General features: G+C 38.9%; 2 long non-coding RNA genes across 2 annotated transcripts in view; both read right to left on the reverse strand.

Moving 5' to 3' along the window:
* Window positions 1-22,824, reverse strand: part of LOC125103291 (uncharacterized) — an 85,536-nt gene that overhangs the window by 7,786 nt on the left and 54,926 nt on the right. The gene's annotated exons all lie outside the window — the stretch shown is intronic.
* LOC125103290 (uncharacterized) lies at window positions 370-14,523 on the reverse strand. The gene is made up of 3 exons (XR_007128340.1): window positions 14,098-14,523; window positions 2,434-2,561; window positions 370-1,786 (listed from the first exon to the last, which is right to left on the reverse strand). It is a non-coding gene; the product is annotated as an uncharacterized LOC125103290 (long non-coding RNA).

Here is a 22,824-nt window from a genome sequence, read left to right on the forward strand (position 1 = left end):
TCATTTAAGTTCACAGTAATTACTTAAAACTACCTTAGGAGTTCTACCACCAGACGGACAGTTGGCTTTTGTAAGTCAGTGACTTCTTTTTTCTTTTTTAAGATTTAAATTTTTTTATTTGTTTGAGAGAGAGAGAAAGAGAGGGAGAAAGTGCAAGCTGGGGGAGGAGCAGAAGGGGAGAGAGAAGGAGGTGGAAAGAATCTCGAGCAGACTCTGAGCAGACTCTAGAGCAGAATCTTGAGCATGGAGCCCCATTAAGCTCAATCTCATGACCCGGAGATCATGTAAGTCAGTGACTTCTGACTTTATTTTTATAAACATCAATTTCCACCCAAAATGTAGTAGTTCATCCCTTTATTTCTTGCTTTTTTTCCCTCACAGACACTTATTGCATTGTCTTCTCTTACAACGAACCCACCTGCTTTCCCAAACCTTTACTCCGTTGTCAGTCTCCTTCATTCTACATGTTCACAGAAGCTCTGCCCCCAAACACCACAGTGTCCTCCAAGCCCAGTGTGGGCTGTGTTCTCACAGAGGTGCCAAGGCAATGGGTGGTCCACTTTCTCCTCACATCATCATGACCCCCAGTGCGTTTCATCCTTGTTCCTTAGGTACTTGAGCCTGGTCCTTCAACTGTATCCTTTCTTGCTTCTCTCCCTCTAGAATCTTGCTCCATTAACCTTGCTTCTTCAATAGCTTCGATACCCTTTTAAATGTTCTCATTCTCATGTGAATTTGGCCAGTTTTTCTCATGACTCCCACCAAAACCTTCCTTGAGCCTCTCCCTAATGCGACTTACTTTCTTAATCTCAAACTTGGCCTTCACTTCTCAGTTTCTGCTCACATCTTCATTCTGCTGTATCTTGGTATAATCAAGCTCTCAATCCCTCATAACTTCATGGAAACTGTTCTGGCTAAGTTCACCAATAATCTCCTAATGGTAAAGTTCAATAAATTATCCAGTCTCTATGGTCCACCCTGCTTCATTTGGTCTGTTGGTCACTCTTCTTTTCTGAAAATTGACACCATAGAATCACGTGTTATTATACAATTTATTGCTCCCTTGTGGTTTCTTCTTTCATGATCTTAGACCCTAGGGACTCTAAGCCCTGTTATAGCTGTGCACCACACAGCCACAAATGGTGCTAGTTTAGAAATGTATAATATATATTATAATATGTAAATGGTGTGGGTCTCCTCTTGCTGTTCACCACTTCCCATGAGGCTTGTGAGTATGCTCTGGTCCTGTATTCCTGGCAGAACCTGGCAGTGTGGACCTTTGGTTGAGAAAAGAAGGGAAGCTGAAGGGACACGAGAATGACCCATGTAAACGACCCTCTTGGTCAGACTTCAGTTCTCTCTTAAGATGTTCAGGAGAACAGAACATGTTCCTTTTCACTTGCAACAATGTTAGGACAATACTCAAAATACTATCCATTCTCTGGATACTGTAATCTTTTGAGGCATAAAGCCTTCTGTGTGAGCTGGGACAGTATCAAAATATTTCCTGGAAAGCATTTTGAGGGATAGCGGTAGAGACAAATGTCTGGAACTAGACAGTTCTTCCTGGTATCCTCCCCATGAGTTCTATTCTGTCCTTCTTCTCCAGCCAGAAGAGCCCTCCTGAAGTAGTGTTCCAGTATCTCAGTTACCCAAACATCTCTCATGGATCTTGTATTTCATGTGGCTCATGGTATAATGGCTTGGTCTCTTCTGCTTCCAACAGGCTTGTATATGCAAAATCACATTAAACATAATTCTCATCACATGCAGGGATTCTCAGTGACTGCCTGGGGGGAGAAAAAGAAAAAAAATTCTGTTGGTTGCTATTTTATATATATTTGTGTATATATATGTATATATACATATATACACACATATATACATATATATGAAGTATAAATAATTTGAAAAATCCAACTCCTTCTAACAGATTTGAGCAATGTGTCCATTCACCATACATACAGAGATTTATGTTTGTACAAGCATTTCCTGGAGATATTTTAACGAATGGTATCATCTCTGATAGCTTACGTGATAAAGGACAAAGATGAAAAATATGGGAAAAACATTTATGGAATGCAGTTGTACCTTGAGGGTAGATATCTCTTTGTCATTTCATAAATCATGGCTATCTTTGTTTACATTCAGATCCTGTTCTTGTGCGTGGTTCTTCTGAGCTTGCCTCTCCTAGCTATGATTTTCTATCTCCCTCAAATACATGTCTCTCTTATCCCAGTAGGACAGGAGACCCTACCAGAACAGGAGAAAAGCCAGGACCTCAAGATTTTTGACATTTGTTGGTGGCTTTCTTTCTCCTACCCCTCTGGGCTCCTTGTCTGCAGTCTCTCTACTGCCTTCTGCAGAGTGGAAAGTTTTAATATCCTTCATCTCTTTAGAAATTAACACAAAAATTCTGCTGACAAGACTTACCCTTTCTGAGGTTTAAATCACAGGGCTCGTGAGCTATGACAATGTAAATGAGCAAGATTTCCAAAAACTGATGAGTGAGGCTTTAAATGTCTCAAAGAAGCAAGTTGCCAAGTCCTCCTTAAAGACTTCTGTAGGACAAAGTAGATGGTGAATAGTTGCTTGCGATAGCATTCATGTGCATGTGCAGTAGCGGTGGGGAAGCTATCTTTGAAGAATAATTACTAAGCAAAAGAGCTGGGAGAAACCTTAGGAACTAATACACCAACAAAAGCATTTTTAAGGATGAACAAAACAGAGCTGGAGAAGGTTAGATCATTTGTTCAAGGACATGTGTCAACTGCAACTTATGTCTCCTGAATCTGAACCTAGCACTCTTTCTTATTTCATAAGGCAGTGGGGCACAAAATATGTAAGAATGATCAGGCACTGATCAGAAAGATTAACTTAGCTCACTGTGGAAAGAAATGTTAGGTGTCAACACAAGTCTATACATCTATTTTGGTCTACTTGCTGTCATTTGCTATTCTCCCGGACAGCTTTCTGATGGCATCATCTCCATTCCCTCTCCCTTCCAAAGGTTAACCTTACTATAAAAGGTTCATATTATTTAAGGATAAATTTAAACTTTATTCTAAGGAAGTGAATTTATGTAAATGTGGGAAAACTCTTAAGCTACATGCTGTAATTGCAAAGAGCAGTTAAAATCCACTTAGTCATTTCCACTTCTGGAGAAGATAGAGTAGACACACTTTTCTCTCTTCCTCCCAGTAAGTACAAGCAAATACCCTGGCTTTACATATAAAACACACATAAGTTTCCGAAAGGAAGGGAGCCTATGGCTGACCAACTAGGAAACTCAGGACTGGAGAAGCAACATGGCAGTGAATTCCCTGGGTTCACTTTTTGCCTTCTACATCCCATGTTTGAACTGGAACAAGCCATCAACTTGGAAATGTCAATGGGCACAGACAACAAAAACCCCCCAAGAAAAGCCTGTTCTCTTTATCCAAAGGACCAGGAAAGGGGAAGCCTGGCAAGACAGTAAACTTTTGAATAATAAGTGCTCAACTTTAGCCAAACACAACAGATAAACGGTAGCTCTACTCCTTGGCAGAGGCTGAGTGGGCAGTTTAGGTTTTTATTCTCTCCCAGAAGTAATAATGGGCTTCGACATTCACACTGGGTAGTGTCAGAGAAGGCCAAGTGGGGAGTTAAGATTTGCTTTCCTACCCAGGCAGTAATGAGCACTTCCATCCCATGGTGACAGTGGTGGCCACATGGAGAGTAGTAACAAGGTATCCTTTCCCCTCCCAGCTAAGATGGCATCAACTGGGAGGCCTAAGGGGGAGGCTGAAATCCTACCATCACCCAGCACTAACAAGGAAGGAGCCCCCTTCCATCTTCCCTCCCCATGTCAATGAAAGCTGAGTGGTAATGATGAGTAAGTGCCCCCTCATTTACCCACTAGCATGATGTCAGAGTTTTGCTAGAACAGGAGATCTTTTTAAAGAATATCCAGAGTTTCATAATATAATAGTAAAAAATACAAAATTTAATTTAAAAAAATCACTCATCATATCAAGAACCAGGAAAATATCAACTTGAATGAGAAAAGACAACAACATTGAGATGACACAGATGAGAAATTATCTGACAAGCCACCTATCAGTCACCACAAAAATAATTCAATAAGCAATTAGAAACATATTAAAAAATATGTTTGAAACATATAAAAAAATAGAAAGTCTTAGCAAGGAAATAGAAGATATAAAGAAGAAGCAAAAGGAAAACTTAATATAACTAAAATTAAAAACTCACTGGATGAACCCAACAACAGGATGGAGGAGACAGAGAAAATGATCAGTTAACCTGAAGATAAAGCAATAGAAATGACCCAGTCTGAGCAAAAGAGAACAACAAAATAGACTGAAAAAAAAAAAAAGAAAAGAAAAGAAAAGAAAAGAAAAGAAACTCAGAGACCTCTGGGCCTAATAACAAAAGATCTAACATTTGTGTCAATGGAATCCCAGAAGGAGACAAGAAAGAGAGTGAAGCTGAGAAGTTTTCGAAAAAATAATGCCCCCCAAATCCCCCAATTTGGTAAAAAACATAAACATACAGATTCAGGAAACTGTGTAGCCCCAAACAGGATAATCCTAAAGAATCCTTACCAAGACACATCATAATCAAACTTCTGAAAACCTGCAAAGAATAAATCTTGGAAGCATCAAGAGATAAATAATACCTTACTTACTGAATAAAAACAATTTGAATGACAATAGATTTCTTGTGGGGTGCTATAAAGAAGTGGCACTTCACTTTTCAAGTGCTGAAAAAGAACCCTCAACCCAGAAGTCCACAACCAGTGAACATAGCTAGGAATGAATGGGGAATCAAGACATTCTTAGAGGAGGGAAATGAAGGAAACTTATTATGAGCAGACCTATCCTAAAATAGAAGTTAAAGGGAGTTCTTGAAACGGAAAGAGAATTAACAAAAGATGAAATGTTGGAACTTCAGGAAGGAAACAAGAAAAAAGGAAGGAGTAAAAATACGTAAATAAAATACACTTGCCTTCTCCTCTTGAGTTATATATTACATTTAATGGTTGAAGCAAAAAATATAATGCTGTTTGATGTGATTCTCAATATATGTATAGGAAATACTTAAGAAAATTATATACAGGAGAGGAGAGGGAGAAGCAGAATTTCTATACTTCTATATTTCACTCAAACTGGTAAAATGATGACACCAGTAGATTGTGATGTCATGGTATATTATGTAATATCTAGAACAATCAATTAAAAAAACTATACAAAGAGATACATTAAGAAACACTATAGATAGAGGCGTGTGGGTAGCTCAGTCAGTTAAGTGTCCAACTTTTGATTTTAGCTCAGGTCATGATCTTAGGGTCCTGAGATCTAGCCTGGCATTGAGTTCCATGCTAAGTGTAGAGCCTGCTTAGGACTGTCTTCTTCTCCCTCTGCCTCTCCCCTCTCCCCGACCCCTTAAAAAATAATCCATTTTAAGCTCCACACCCAGCTTGGGTCAGACTGAGGGCCTGACTGAGGGCCTGACTGAGGGCCTGACGTGGAGCTCATTGTGACCTGAGCTGAAATCAAGAGTTGAAGGCTTAACTAACTGAGGCACCCAGGTACCCCTCAAAATGAATTCTTAAAAATGTTAAAGTAATTCTCAGGAAGTCAGGAAAAAGAAAATAGAGAAAAAGAGAACAAACAGAATATAAAAAATAAAATGGGAGACTTAAATCTGAAGATATCAATAATCTCCTTAAAGGTAAATGCTCTAGATATACCAATTATAAGACAGAATAGTTAACTAGATAAAAAGATGTAGCCCAACTATATGCTGTCTATAAGAAACTTACTTCAATAATAATAATAATGTAGGTAGGTTGAAAGCAAAAGGATTGTAAAAGTTATACCATGCAAACATTAATCAAATGAAAACAAGGGTAGCATTTTAATATCAGAAAAAGTAGACTCCGGGGCAAAAAAACTTACCAGGGACAAAACATGATGATAAAAGGGTCAGTATATCAAGAACATATTGTAATTGTTAAGTGTATAGGTCCAAAGAACAGAACTGAAAAATGTGTGAAGCAAAAATGGAAAGAACTGAAAGGAGAAATAGACAAATGCAAAATTACAGTTGGAGATTTCAGCACTCAGCTACCAACAGCTGACAGAACAACCAGACAGAAAACTATACCAGCTAGACCAGCACAGATATAGAAGTCAGTAGTGCTATCAAGCAACAGGAATAGACATTTATAGAACACTTTACTCAACAACAACAGAATATACATTTTGAAGTGCCCATGGAACAAATACCAAGGTATACCACACTCTGGGTCGCAAAAGTGACCTCAACAAATTTTTTTTTTAAAAATTGAAATCATCCAGACTGTGTTCTTCAACCACAATCGGATTAAACTAAAAATAAAAACAAGAAAATAAAATGAAAGTCTCTAAGCACTTGTAAACTAAACAAACATACTTAAAAAAATCCACATTTCAAAAAGGAAGTCTCAAAGCAAAAAGAAAAAAAGAAAAACATATATAGTATACACACACATTCTCACCCACACACTCAAACACACTCATGCACACACACACACACACACACACACACACACACACAAGCAGTACTGAAAAGGAAACTTATAGAACTTAAACTTTATATTATAAAAGAAGAGAAGTCTCAAATCAATCATCTAAGTTCCCACTTTAAAAACCTAGAAAATAAAAAAAACAAAATAACACAAAGCAAGCATGAGGAAGGAAATAACAAAGAAAAGAGCAGGAAAATCTATGAAATTGGAAACAGAAAAACAACAGAGGAAACCAATAAAAAAGCTATTTTTTTTCTTTATTAAGATTAATACAATTGACAGACCTCTAGCAAGACTAACAAAAGAAAAAAGAACCTTCAACTTACCAGCATCAGGAACGAAATATTGGCTATCACCACAGACCCTGTGGTCATCAGGGGATGCTGTGAAAATACTATGAACAGCTCACAAATGTAAATTTAACAAGTTAGTTGAAATGGACCAATTCCTTCTAGAGCATAAACTACCACAACTTTCCCAAAATAAGAGAAAAATTTGAATAGCCCCATTGCCATAAAGAAAATAGATTTTATAAGCTAAAAACTCCTAAAAAAGTATTCTCTAGGGCCAGATAATTTTACTGATGAACTCTACCAAACATTTAAATATCAATGCTATACAATCTCTTCCAGAAAATGGAAGAGAGAACACTTCTCAATTCATTTAAGAAGCCAATATTACTTTGATACTAACACCAGACAAAGACAGTACAAAGAAAAAAAAAAGTAAAAATCAGAATCCCTCATCAATATGGATATAAAAAATTCTTAACAAAATTATCAGCAAATAGAATTCACTAATACATAAAAAGCTAACCTCAAAAGGTTATGTACTATATGATGTTGTTTGTGTAACATTTTCAGAATGACAAAATTATAGAGATGGAGAACATGTTAGTGATTGCCAAGGGTTAGGAATGGTGTCATGGTGATGAGGGGTAGGACAATCATTGGGTAGCATGGGGGACACCTTTGTGGCAATGGAATAGTTCTAATCTTGACTGAGGTGATGGTTACACAAATCTACACACATGAGAAAATGACATAAAACTATGCTGCATTGTACCAATTTATTTCCTGGTTTTGCTACTGTGTTATGTAAGATGTAACCATTAGGGGAAACCGGGGTGGTGGTACATGGTACTATGTACCCTCTTTGCACTTTCCTACAGATCTGTGATTATTTTAAAATAAAGAGCTTCAACATCACTTTGTATCTCAGCCAGCAGACTCATCATGCTAGTCTCTGTGTTCACCCCATTGCTGTTTCAATGCCCTAGGGAGTGTCAGTTCCCACCAAACTTTTTCTCAAGTCTTAATATTCACAGCTGTTTCTTCCCCTTAATAAACTGGAACTCTGCAGCAAGGTAACAGTGAAGCTGTAATTTTGTCCTTAGCTCATAAAGTCAATATTTTTCCTTTCTCTTTTTGGTCTCTGCTTCACCATCTGGTGAGCCGAAACCAGAAAGGCCATGGAGAGGAAAGTGTTCTTGGCGGCATCAGGCCTGGACGTGGTGGCGTCTGTAGCCTTTCTCCCGGAGACGATCCAGAGCTCAAGCCAGAGTTCACATGGTTGGGTCTAGTGTCTCAGCTGTGTATTTGGAAGGTGAAGAAAAGCCAACATTGCTGGCTGGAGAGCAGATTTTGGGAGCCCAAAGTGTCAAAGCTGCAGACTGGAGATGGGCCTGAGGCAGATGGGAGACCAGGAACACCAGGTGCAGATCAAAACCCAATTACTTCTATAATCAATCTTCTTATCAGGGCCCTAATTGCTCTAAGGATAGATACTGAAAGTAGCAGGCTCCTGCAAGGTGATCTCATTTATTCCTAACAGGCACCCCTGAACCGTTTACATGTATGCAGCATGATACAAGCTAACAGAGCGCTTGCACAGGTACGAGTGCACGTCCATCTTCCAACCTATGTGCGCAAAGTAACCAGGGTAGAGTTAACAGGCTAAGTAAGTGGTCAAGGCCAGGGCTGACCACACAAGGAAGCTGCTGCTGAGGACTGGGGACAGCACAGACAAAGATTTTCCCCCACTTCAACCACTGCATGCATTCTGACCATGCTTGAGTGTTTTTTGGGGAGAAAGGCAAAAGGAAATCATAGTGGACTCACAAAGACTGACCTTTGGAATCTTTATTCCACTGAAAGCTGATTCACTCCCAGAGCTGCATTTGACCAAGAGGGAGAGCCATTCATTGTGTATTTCCACTAAAATAGCTTCTTAGAAGTCAAGCTAATTATATGCCAAGATATGTCTTTGATATCCTAATTCAGTCTAGGGCTCTCTTTTCCGTTATACCTCAAAGCCTGTCTCCACACTGGAATCCCATTGTCAGTCATCCCTCAGCCCTCAGCGCTGCTGTGCGGGTAAAGGAGGACACATGTATTATGGTTTTATTGGCTGCTAAAACTGGGTGATGGGAGAGCCCATCCCTGCCTAAGCATCCCTGGACAACTGGGACCTTTTTGTCAGGACGATTGACTCCTGTCAGCAACCTCATTACAAGTTAGACTCATCTCAGTGACCAGTGTTCAGTTTCTTCAACTTCTCACCTCAATTAAAGCTTCAGACTCCGTCTGCCCCACAGGGAATGAGCTTGTGCAGAGTCTGGAGAACTGAACTTAAAAGCCGCTAGGTATTGACACCAGTGAAGCAGCTTAAGCCAGTCTGAAGCAAGGCATTTGCAAAGCTTAATAATGAAACTCCAGCTCCCAAGAATAAGGCTGAAAGACAGCATCTTAAGAGACCTTTCAGAAACTCCTAGTATATAACTTGCAAGGATCACAACTACAAAACACCAAGTTTCTTTCAGCATTTTCAGCATATCTGCACATGTTTGACCTCAAAATTCTGAGACCGGGCAAATTCAGGAACATGAGTACCAGCACTTGTATGTAACACACACTCTAGAATTTATGAAAAATGCTCACATACACCACACTCCTTTGGTCCTCAACCAAGCCTGTGAGGGAGGCAGAACAGGCCTGCAAGTATAAGAACCTTGCCCATTAGCGCATGGACGCTTCACTGTCTTAGCGTTAAGTACTGACCTTTTCGTCTCCCCCTCCACCTCTGAGAGCAAAATGCTCCATCTAGTTCTTAAGGAAATACGCCACACAGTGAAACCAATAACTATCCATTTTTAGGGAGTTTTTTTTATATATAGTTTTCATTTGATGAATCATAAAAATCACTCACAAATACATTTAATTCCTATTATTTCTTTTCAACCAATATCACCAAATAATATAATGCACCAGTAAGACTCTCTAACTGATTTAAATTGTGCTCAGTGATTTATGCCTTTGAAAATACCTAGCTTTTCTTCTTTTTCTTTTCTTTCTTTTTTAAAAATCTTTTATCTTTTTTTTTTTTTTTTTTTTTTTTTTTTTTTTTTTTTTTTGTAGTTTTAGAGTCAATAGGAAGCAGAAGCCGAGAAAGTTGAGAGGAAAAATGCTTAAGTACAAAGCCTGGAGCTGGGTGGGCAGAAGTAAAATAGCTCCAGGCGATTGCTTAGTGCTCCTGGCAGCTCTACTTAATCCTAGGGAGTCCAAGGACACAGCATTTCTCCTATACCCAACATTTACCACTCAGCAATCTTCTGAATAATCACAAAAGTCAGGGGGCAGAGGCAGGGTGGTTAGTTAAAATCCAAAGTTCTACAATTCCTTTGTTAACTTTTCAGTAGGGAAAAAAAAAAATCTATACTAGCCATAATGCTATAAGCAGGAATTCCAAGTTCCTGTTCAATTGCACATCAAGGAAGTTATCACTCAATAAAAAGCATGCCATCTATATATTAGGTGTTATTCTACAGCCATTTCAAAGTCTCACTAAAATATTTCCTTTGTAATGATTAAATTAATAATTAAAAATTCAAAATTTGGGGGGCACCTGGGTGGCTCAGTGGGTTAAGCCTCTGCCTTCGGCTCAGGTCATGATCTCAGGGTCCTGGGATCAAGCCCCACATTGGGCTCTCTGCTCAGCAAGGAGCTTGCTTCCCCCCCCTCTCTCTGCCTCTCTGCCTACTTGTGGTCTCTGTCTGTCAAATAAATAGATAAAATCTTTAAAAGAACAAAAAAAATTCAAAATTTTGAATGGATAACTCAGGATTGAAAAATGGAAAGCATACAGGGAAATAATCTTCTTGACACTCGGTTTCCTGCCCCGGAGGACTCTAGCATTAACAGTATCTTTAGTATAGCATGGCAGAATGGAAGCAAATCTGTAACATATTCTTAACTTTTTAATTTTTTTTTACTAAATGAACATCGTTTTACAAATGGCAGTTTCACCACCACTTTTACCTTTTAACCCTTTACTTAATGTAGCTTCAAGATTTCAAAGGACCTGAAGGAATTCATCTTTCTCTCATGACTGTATAGTATTTCATTGTATGGATGCACCGTATTTAACCAGTACCCTACACATGGCCTTGTTTTAAAATTTTTGCTATTATAAACAATACTGTAATTAGTTGTCTCTTACATGCATCATTTTGGAACGCATATATCTTAAAGGTAAATTCTCAGAAGGGGAACTGCATTTATGCATTTGTAATTGTGATCAGCATTGCCAATCTTTTTCCCTTGCCAATTATGTGTTGATATCCAGCTTTCAATCTTTGCTGATTCTTAGCATCCCAGAATGCTTTGGTTTGGAGTTAGTCCATGACAAACTTTATCATGCAATGCAGTGCGTCGTGGCACAATTCATCACACATCTAAGAACCCACATGTCCCTAGGAAACTGAGCAGAATGGCCAAATCGGAAGAATAAATATGAGACGTAGCTCCGGTCTTTAGACGAGACTGGAAGCACTGCAGGTGATATTCTAACTAGAGCTTACTATGTCTCTGATTCGATCTGACAGCATAAATACTTCCAGTAATGCTTCAGTAGAGACATAAGCATGAGTTTTAAAACATGTCTCGAAATTTGCATTACATTTGCTTCAATTCTGGCTGCTTTCAAAGTTCATTCACAAAAGGCAGTGGATTCCAGCTCCCTCCTCTCAAAAGGTAAATGTGCCTCACTGTTATTTTGTTTGCGAAAGATAATGGATTGGTTTAACTGAAACACTCAATCGGTATACAGCTGCTCCAATATCAGGCAGAGTCCTAAATGTTCCATGCACGTGTCAGTATTTAAAATGCTCTCAAATTTGGGATGATGAACTTCAACATACATGCCTTAAGGCCCCAAATCTTAAGCAGACATTCCTGCCTTTCAGTTCATCTGTTTTCATCTGAAACAAGGATACTGTGGCAACAGCTAGCAATAACAATGTCAGCTTGTCCTTTCAGAGGAACATTGTTCTTTTTATATTGAAAGGATCAGGAGCTCTATAACAGATGCCAGATTGTGTCCAGAGGAATTCACATTTCTGGGTGTAACAATAGCTTACTCATGAATCCACAAACGAGTGCCGTAACATTTTCATTTCAAGAGTGACATCATCTAAGTCGTCTGCTTGTATCTGCCTTTCCTACACAGATACCTTTGTTATGAACTCGCTTGGTTTAGCTTGCATATCTTCTACATCACTCATAAGTCATTTTTCTAAGAGACCTGATTGTGGGGTATCAGCTTTGATAAGCTCGCACTTTCTCATGTGCTCTGGATGTATTCCTGCTGCATTTTAAAGATGTGAGCAAAACTATTGTCTCTTCAGTGCTCCCAAGGCTGGGGACAAAACAGTTTAGATGGTGTTGCCTTAGCTCTGACCCCATGTACTGATTCATCTAGTGGAGTCTGTCATGGTCTGTCACTCAACTGCTAAACAATGGGGCTGGGCACACAATCTTGAAATAATCTTTTAGACTGACTGGCCAGGTCTCTTTCATGTGGGACAGTATCAGAGGTAGTAATAAATCCAAATCCTTGGTGACAATATAGTTTTCTTTATTTGTTTGGTCACTTAAGTTTTACTTTGTTTTTCTTTCTTCACTAAGTTTTACTTTGTTTTCAGCCTCTCCATCCCTTCCCCCAAGATGCCTTGCTCCCCTCTCTGGAAGCAAATATCACCAATTTCTCAGTGAATCCTTCCAGAAACATCCTGTGCATACACAAGCAAGAGCATCCCTAACTCAAAGCATATGTAACGGTATTATAGTATTCTTTTATTATTTCCCCAGTGTCTGCCATTAGACACTCCTTTAGAGCAGGCAGGGGATAGCCCACAAGATTATAACATATTTTTCAAAAGTTACATGTTAAATCAATACTTTTTCTCTGAGAAAGAGCCCTTTGCTCCTTCCTAGGATTTTGTCAGTTCCTTGTATTATCAGGAATCCACTTATAAAACTTCTCCTAGCTGATATCTCCTGGGGAGTTTTGAAGCATTTTTATTATGAAACTCTTAGTCATATACAAAAACAGAACGTTTCAGTCACTATCAGCCTGTATTCTGTCTTGTTTCTGTTATCTCTTACTGTATTATTTTAAAGTAAATCCCAGGTCATAATTTATTCTGGGAAGACTTTTTCAAAATTGAATAAGAATACCCATTTCTGAGAGTATAATTCACTAATATCTTGCTTAAGCCTAGATAGAACCTTACTTGTGGTCAATCCCACAATAACTATCTTCCCTTCTCGATGTGGTCACTATCATAAACCTGTGCTTTTCAGCAGCTCTGTGGAGAACTTTTTATAGATAGGAAACCAAAAGGTGGGATGCCTGGGTGGCTCAATCGGTTAGACATCCTACTCTTGATTTCAGCTCAGGTGATGATCTCAGGGTTGTGAGATCAAGCCCCATGTTGGGCTTGGAGCCTGCTCAAGATTCTCTCTCTTCCTCCCCCTCTGCCTCTCCCCCACTACTCTCTGTCTAAAAAAGGAAGGACGAAAGGAAGAAAGAAAAAAGAAAGAAAGAAGAAAGAAAACCAGAAAGAAACCCCAAAAAAGATTAGAAATGAATATGGTGCAGAGGACCAAGAACAAGCCCATTAAAAGGTACTCTTTCTATGGAGATACTGGGAATAGAAGAGGTAAGGAATAATAAACAGATTCAGAAGAGAGGTTAGATATTTACACACACACACACACACACACACACAAATTTGAACTATGTGGACTCTATTAGGCAGGCTAGAGACAGGGTAAGAAGAAGTGATGCTTAAAGCTCTGGCTGGAATAAAGAAATAACATGTTTGGCTAAATGCCAACATGGGCAGGATGGGTCAGGGCCAACCTTCCGGCCTGAACTGAAGTGCCAATAACAATAGCACTAGAAACCAGCACACACATACAGTGCTTAAGCACTCACATGGATATTTAACAGAAGAGGTTTCGCAGGCTTAGTGAGACTTTACAAATAAGACATTTGTGCAGCAGAGTTTCTCCTTTTTATGACTCCTGGGAAGGTATGCACCAGAATAGAAATTGGTTCTATCCAAATTTTCAAGGAAAGTATTAGGGTAGGGTAACTCCTAGCCACACAAAGCACCTTAGGGGAAAGAAGAGTTCCTAGACTCTAGGTCATAGCTAAAAGAAAGGAAATAAAGGGCTACTCACCAGAAAGAAAAATCATTGATGCTGGCTGTCACTGAAGAAATCATTTTTGAAAGGAAATCTTGACTCCAGAAATGGTCTGCGTCTGGGAACAGGAATCCAGCCAAGGGATCCAGGCCCAGCAAGATAAATGTCCAGGTGGAGGGAAGTGAGAGAACCTGACTCACAGAAGGTCAGAGAAAAATAGTCTGGGAAAACATGCTCTTCTTTTCTCTTAAAATGGAGCATATTCACTAATTACTCTACATTGGACTTTGTAGATCTTAGACCAAAGGAGATTTCTTCCAGGTATGGAAAATGTACAGTTGAATCAAACCCTTGTTACTCTGGCATGTCTTAGACTATGTCAGATTCTGCCCTAGAGCTCACTGGAGTCTCACTAAACCAATTTCTAAGGGTGGGGAGTGGCTCAAGGGTAACCTTAAAAGAGAAATTATAGAGCTTGTTGCTGATTCAGAGAGCAATGGCATGTCTCCAATGGGACTATTTACTGGTGGTACCAAGCACTGCCTAACTCTGGACTAAAGTGAAAAGGGCAGACAAATATTTATTCATGGAAGAGACACTAATTATAAAACCATATTATGATCTTGTTAGCACAGCACAAACTATTCTAGCCAAAGGTATTTCATGACCTTGGCTTCAATATTGCATGAGGTAATTCTTCATCCTTGAAGTGTTTGGGAACAAAGTGAGGAAATTTGTATAATTTACCCATTCTTCCTTGCATCTATTTAAGTGCCTTGCTCTTTTTCAGTTGTGGATTTTGATAGCAGGCTTCCCCAGCATCAAAGCTGAATCAACCTGGAGTTTTCACCTGCTTTTTTCCTATAGGAAAATCATCCTCCAAGAGTCCCACATACTGTTCCATTCTCACGTGGTTTGGTGATTTTATGTGAGGTTCCACAACTACTAGTTGATGCTTATCGTCTTCAAAATGATAAGCATGGTTCTTCTACCTCCATCTTACTAGTATTAAGATTGGTACATATCAACTGTGTCAAACTGTTCTCCATGGTAGACACCTTGAAGTTCCTCCAGTTCCCTCCCAGAACAGTCTTTAACTTCTTCACAGTAGAGGCTAGGGACATGAAATATTGAGCCTGTTAGGTTCCAGGGTTGGAGGAAGGATAAGAAGTTCTTTTACTTACATTTTGCTACCTGAGCTGGGGCAGTTTCTGTGGCAAATTTAGCCTTCCTAGTTGGACAGATGCACATCTATCATGAATACCTCATGTTCCTCATCAACCTCACTAATGAGATTGGGGGGAAGTGACCATGGCTACCATGTTCAGTTAACTAGGCAGGCAATGTTCCAAATTTTCAAATGCTCCAATTTTATCTACAGTATATAGAGATGACGACAGACACTAGGTCATTTCCCTTCTCTTCAATCATTGCAGGCAGACCCCATTTATATTGTAAACATACAAAAAAGCAGGATTTTTCACCAGCCCACACAGTTCTTCAGTTGCATGCACTGACATTTTCTGAAGGTTGGCCTCTTGGGAAAGTTTTATCTGATGAAGCTTCTCTGTTACTTTAATGACAAATTCTGAGGTCATCCCAGTGGACTTTGGTATCTGACGTGACTTTAGAAACAACCATTGATTTGTGGGATCCAGAAGTAAAACCTGACCTTCCTTCAGCAGGCCTCAAGATTTGGGTATACTGGGGGTCCAAAAAAGATGTAACATCCTACCAACGGACACGGACATTGTGATTTTTCAGAATTTTCAATTTGTAGTCATTCAGTCAGACTTACCTGAATTAAGATGTGTAATGAAACTTTTGTTGCCTACAATAAAATATTTCAGCATGACAGTATATACTGTTCCCTTTGCTACCCTGTCAAGTGGCTTTTAAAAATGTTTGAACCTTTGAACAAATACTTTGTAGATCAACCTATGGGTCCTACAGTGGTACTAAATATTTGCAATCAAGCTTTCTACATTTTGGTTGTTTTAAAAACCAGTTGGGAAACTTTAATCAATACATTCAATGAAGTGCCAAAATACTTCAACTTCTGGCAAAAAAATGCAATGATTTAAAATAAAGCTTGCAAATAGGATGAAATAGAAATTTAACCCCACAAAAGCAAGAGAATAAGTCAACCTATCAGAGCGCTTACAATAGAAAAGAGTGACAACACTCAATATTGACAAAGATGTGGAGAAATTGAATCACTCCTATAACTGCTGGAGGGAATGAGAGCTCAACCAGTGCAGGAGATTTATTTTCCTTAACCCTTTTACTGTAAAATAATTCTAGGTTCACAGGAAATTGCAACAAACATGTGCCGGGATGTTCTGTGCCCCCTTCCGTCATCATCCCTCAGTGGTAACACGGTAAATACCTATGGTACAATATCAAAGCCCGGAAATCATCATTGGTACAAAAGCACTTACTCAGATTTCTGCAGTTTCACATCTGTTCATTTGCGTGTCTGTATAGTTTTATGAAACTTTATTACATGCAGCTTTGTGGAATCACCACCATAATCAAGATACAGAATTATTTCTTCACTGAAAGTCTGCTTTGTGCCACTTCTTTTGTAGTTACACCTGCTCTGCCATTCCTAATCCCTGGAAAGCATTAAGTTTTGTAATTTCAAGAATATTCTAGAATATTGGGTTGCCTGGGTGGCTTAGTTAGGTAAGCGTCTACCATAGGGTAGACCCATATGGTTGACCCATAGGTTGGCTCAGGTCATGATCTCATGGTGGTGGGATGGAGCCTCGAGTCTGGCTCTGCACTCAGCAGGGAGTTTGCTTCAGATTCTCTCTCTCCCTCTGCCCTCCTTGCCGCCCCCCTCATGCTCGCTCACTCTCGCTCTTTAAAATAAATAAAGAAAACCTTTTTTTAAAAAAAGAATATTCTAGAATGTGATGTCACCATTTTACAGTGTGTAGTCTTTCAAAATTATTTTTTTTCACTCAGTGTCATCCCCCGCTTGTGTTATCAATAGTTAGCTCCTTTTCATTACTGACTAGTAGTCCTGAATGTACTGAAGTTTGTTTAGCTTTTATCCATTGAAAGACATCTGGGTTGTTTCTATGTTTGGTGAATTTGAAAAACAAACAAACAAACTGCTATTAACATTTGTGAACACGCTTTTGTGTGAACATAATTTTTATTTTCCTAAAAGATAAATTCCCTGGAGTACAATGACTGGGTCATACAGTAACTGCATGTTTCATTTTAACAGAAATTGCCAGACTAATTTCCAGAGTGGATGTACTGTTTTACATTCACACCAGCAACGTATGAAAATCTATTTTCTCTTCATCCTGACCAGCAGGTGGTGTGATCACTATTTTTAATTTTAATAATTCTGACAGGTGTGTAGTAATAACCCATTGTGGTTTTAATTTTCATGCATCTAATGGCTAATGAGTTGCATATCTTTTCATGTGTTTATTTACCATCTATGTATCTTCCTCAGTGAAATATCTGTTCATACATTTTGCCCATTTTCTTTTTTTAAAGTATTTATTTATTTTAGAGAGACACAGAGAGCAGAGGTGGGAAAAGGCAGAGGGAGAGAAAGTCTTAAGTAGACTCTGTGCTGAGTGTAGAGCCTGATGGGGGAACTCAATCTCATGACCCTGAGATCACGACCTGAGAGAAACCAAGAGTCAGAGGCTTAACTGACTGAGCCCCCCAGGCACCCTTATTTTGTCCAATTTCTAACTGAGTTGATTTTTTTTTTCTACTGTTGTGTGCTGAGAATTACTTATATATTCTTCCTACAGAAAGTTTGTGGAATATGTGGTTTGCAAATATTTCCCCCCCACCCTGTAGCTTATCTTTTCAATTTCTAAAGTGGGTCTTCGGCCAAGAAAAAGTTTTTAATATTGTCAACATCCATTTAATCAAATTCCCCCTTTATAGATTATACTTTTGGTGTCAAGTCTGAGAACTTTTTGCCTCCTTCAGGTCTAAAAACCATTTTGTTTTTTTTTCTTTTCTAAAAGTTTTATGATTTCATGTTTTACATTTAAAGCCTTGATACATTTTGAATTAATTTTTATATAAGGTGTGAAGGTTAGGACAAAGTTCATTTTATTTTTGCCTCTGTATGCCAATTGCTCCAACATAATTGGTTGATAGGCTGTTTTTTCTCTTTACCTTCGTCAAAAATCAATCGGGCACATCTGTGTGGATCCATGTCTGGGTTCTCTATTTTGTGTCATTGGTCTGTGTCTCACTGTCCACTAATATGACACCATCTTAATTATTGTTCACATCAGATAAAGGGATTTCTCTCACTTCATTTTGCTTTTTCAAAATGCTATTTTAGCTATTCTCGGTCCTTTCCTTTAAATATACATTTCAGAATAAGCTTGGGAATTTGATAGGAACCACATTAAACTTATAAGATCAATTTGGAGATAACTGACATCTTTACTGTGTCGGGCCTTCCAATCCATGAGTATGTCATCTCTCTCCATTTACTTAGGTCTTCTGTGATGTCTGTCATCAGCATTTTGTAATTTTCAGCGTGCAGATCCTTTATCTATTGGATTTATACTGAAGTATTCCATTTTTTTTTGGAGCAATTAGAAATGGCATTGTGCTTTTAATTTTGGTTCTCACATGCTTGTTGTGTATACATAGAAAAGCTATTGATTTTTGTGTGTTCTCCTTTTAATCTGCAACATGGCGAAACCCACCCCCTCTAGGAATTAAAAAAAAAAAAAATTCCTTTGGATTGTCTACGTAGACACTTCCATCACCTGCAAATAGGAATAGTTTTGTCATTTCCACTCCAATGTACATGTCTTTTATTTTTTTGTCAAGATTCAATTTGTAAGTTCTATATTTGTGTTTGGGAATGTGTTGGCTTGTTTGAAAAATCACTGGCTGCAACTCTTGTTTTTAAATGGATGCATTTACAGCCTATATTAGAAAGTATTGAAATTGTGAAGCCTACAGTTCTGAAGCATTTAAATTTAGTGAAATATTCAAAAACATCAGAGACAATTTATTTAATCAATTTCATCTTGGAAAAATATTTGTTGAAGAAAGGTAAGCACTAGAGATAAAATAAAACATATTGAAAATATCTGGGGGTGATATTTGTGCATTTTTATTTCAAAAAATAAAATTTAGAATATCCTACATTTAGCAGATGTGCTCTGATCTTACCCAATATTTCAGCACCTCTAAAGAGTTTATTTTCACAATTAAAACTATGATGACCAACAGAGGAGTCAATTGAGCAACCCATTCCAAGTTCATTATCATAATATACAACTTTGATTGCGGGCTGAATATTAGAAATAATATCATATTGAAATAAATAATTTTTTCAGAAAAATACAGTGACAGATAATGGTTAAAAAATTTGTTAACAGCTGTGAATGTATACCAGACAATAGTTCTCTATGTTATTTTTAAATGTTTAACTGTCAGTTTAAAGTTTTCATTCTTCTTTCATGTAAATGGGTTTTATTTTCTAGAAAAGATGTCATTTTAAAAAGTTTAAGTAAAACAATTTTAGGTCCAACGATTTAATAAAAGTCAACATTGTTTCAAAAAGTTATAGGTTTTTAACTATTTTTTAAAATATTTTATTTATTTATTTGTCAGAGAGATAGAGAGAGCACAGGCAGGCAGAGTGGCAGGCAGAGGCAGAGGGAGAAGCAGGCTCCCCGTGGAGCAAGGAGCCCAATGCAGGACTTGATCCCAGGACACTGGGATCATGACCCGAGCCGAAGGCAGCCAGCCACTCAACCGACTGAGCCACTCAGGCATCTCTAGAATTTTAACTATTTTTAACATCTCCTTTTACCCTAAAAAAGGGTGCTGGTTTGGACATTACACTGCAATGACTACTTTGGTATAACCTAACTTTGAAATCATAGATACATTCAGCATCTTGATATTCTCAGGTAGAACTGATGATATAGGCACAAGATTAAGGAATTATCTGGTGCAAAAGTGGGATGGATGGCCAGAGTAGTCTCAATTAGGTGAAATTAAGGGGCTCACACATCAGAAGGAGCAGGCCTGGGGGTTGTGCTCTGAAGGCTAAAACCCTCTGCATTTGCAGGAGAGAGAGGTGTGCTATGGCAAGACGGCCATGCTGCTTGTTATGGAGTAGCAGCCTTGTGCAGAACTGCAGTACAGGATTGCAAATCCAAAGGGGATGAGAATCAAGTTCATTGGATGGGGTGAAGATGCTGGGGTTCCCAGAATCTGTTTCTGGGCTTTTCTTAGTGGTGACTAACTAAGTGGGTATGAACGCTGTCCCCAGTGCATCTCCAGTGAAGATAAGTCTGATGCTGCACCAGCTGCCAGGATGCCCCATGATTATTAGCCAGTGCATGCAAAGAGGGGGCCACCAGCCATCAGCCTGGAGTGTTCTTTGAGGAGTTTATCTAAGAATCCTCTGTCCTTGTGTCCAAATGAAGCAAAGATAGGGAAGATCCCTCTAACACTGAAGACAATAACTTAGAAGAAAATAGAGACAGGGATATTGAAACAAAGACAAAGAACCCCACTACTCTGGAATTTTATTTAGAAGACTGGGGAGGTGCATCAGTTTCCTGGTGTTGCTGGAACAAAGGACCACAAACTGGGTGGTTTCAAACAACAGAAGTGTACTCTCTCACAGTTCTGGAGGTCAAAAGTCCAAAGTCAAAGCCTCAACAGGGCTGTGTTTTCTGCAAAGCTTCTATAGGTGGAGCATCCTTTCTTGACTCTTTTAGCTCCTGGAAGCCCCTAATATTCCTTAACTTATGGCTAATCACTGCCTCTGATTTCCCATGGCCTTCTCTCTGTGTCTCTTTTCCTCTTCTTCTAGGAACACCAGTCCTATTGGATTAAGAGCCCACCTTACTCTGGTATGACCTCGTTGTAACATCCATTTTAAGACCATTTATCCAAATGAGGTCACATTCACAGGTTCCAGGTGCTAGAATCCCAGCATACCTCTTTGGGGGACAAAATTCAACCCACAACAGGGGGATTAACCACTCCAGTCACGATACTTCAAGAGACCCAATCAGTGCAGCGAAACATGTGATACACTCAGATTATGAGAACATTTAGCAATCTTAGGGAAATGGGCATGTAAACTAAATACAAAGGGAAATTTGAAATATCAGAAAAAGTTTAGTGAATTTGTGTTAGCCAGAAACATTTCAACAAATCCTCTCTTCAGATCTCTTAGAGGAACCTACCATGAAACAAACTTTCTCATTTCCAGAAGAGATTTTGAATATGTATATTCTACTGTTTGGGATGGATGTGACCAAAGCCCAGTTAAGATAAAATGACACTATGTACTCACATATGCCATTTGAAATACTTAATACTATTACTGACCTGAAAGAAAATTAAATGCAAGTCCAGTCATATCTTCATAGAATCAGGAACCTACTGGTCTTTGCTTCAGGAAATTTCCCTAGGAGCCATGAAGTAGTTCATATAAATATGCTGACATCTTTCAACAGCTGGAAGTACTCATTCTGGGTGTTAACACAGCAGGGAACAATCAGAACTGGAAGAAGAATAAGTGATTGGCATGCTGACACACTGCTGTAAGAATTGCAGTGGGGAACAATTACATTGCTCAAAGAACACTTCACAATTGGATAGGAAGGGAATTATGTCAGTGCTGAAAGACTTCACAGCCGTACTCCAAAACAAACCTGGAAATGCACATTATAGGTACTGGAAACAAAAGAACCTATTATTTTGCCTTCTTTTAGGTAAGTGGTAAAGTACTGGGAGGTGGCAGAAAAGATAATTCTAAAGGGCAATTTAGCCTCCTGTCAGCACCTGGGTCTTGCTAGTTGTCATTTTCAAATGTATAACTACCAATCCACAAAAGCAGGGCTAGGCTTTGTGCAGAAGGTTAGAATGAACTCAGTCTGATAATTCTTTCTCTTTGCCCAGAATGGTTATTTTACTTTATTGATTTAGGGCTCAGAAAAATTTCTGGCATCAGTTTGTAGTAAGACTTTTGGTGTATGGTTGAAGGAAAGGAAAAGTGAATTGGAGAAAATCGGAGGGGAAGACGAATCATGAGAGACTGTGGACTCTGAGAAACAAACAGAAGGTTTTGGAAGGGAGGGAGGTGGGGGGTTGGGTGAGCCTGGTGGTGGGTATTAAGGAGGATACTTACTGCATGGAGCACTGAATGTGATGCATAAACAATGAGTCTTGGAACACTGAAAAAATTAAATTAAATTTTAAAAAATCTGACTTTGGAACACTAGGTGAGCAGAACAAATTCAATTCATTGATTTAAGAAAGCCCCTAGGATCGTTGTGAATTTAAGTAATGGTAATAAGCAGAACACAGTAACCTAATTTACCGCTTCACTTCCCTCCCCTGCATCTTGTTTGGGTTGCTAAGCTCTTGCCTCTCACCTCTTGACCAACCTTCTCATTCCGCTGTGTGGTATCCCGCTGGCACCTGCGAATCACCTTTCTCTTTTGCTAGCTGGCTCCTGTCTAGGTTCTTCCACTAGGGGGCACTAGAGGGAGACTAGAAAGCTACTGTTGTGTTGAAGCTTGTATCATAATTTGAGTCTGGTTCTTATGACTGTCATCCCAGCAACTGTTTGTTCACCCCAGACGGTGGCAGTTGGTTCCACCTCTTTCCAGACTCCCAGAACCAACCTCACCACGCTCTCTCAGAGTCACCAGCCATGACAGCTGGTGTGCTTTCTTCAGATGTCTGAGTCTTTCCTGTGCTGCCCCCACTTGGGTGGCC

Source organism: Lutra lutra, chromosome 6 (genome assembly GCF_902655055.1).
Source record: "Lutra lutra chromosome 6, mLutLut1.2, whole genome shotgun sequence".
Taxonomy (NCBI): Eukaryota; Metazoa; Chordata; class Mammalia; order Carnivora; family Mustelidae; genus Lutra; species Lutra lutra.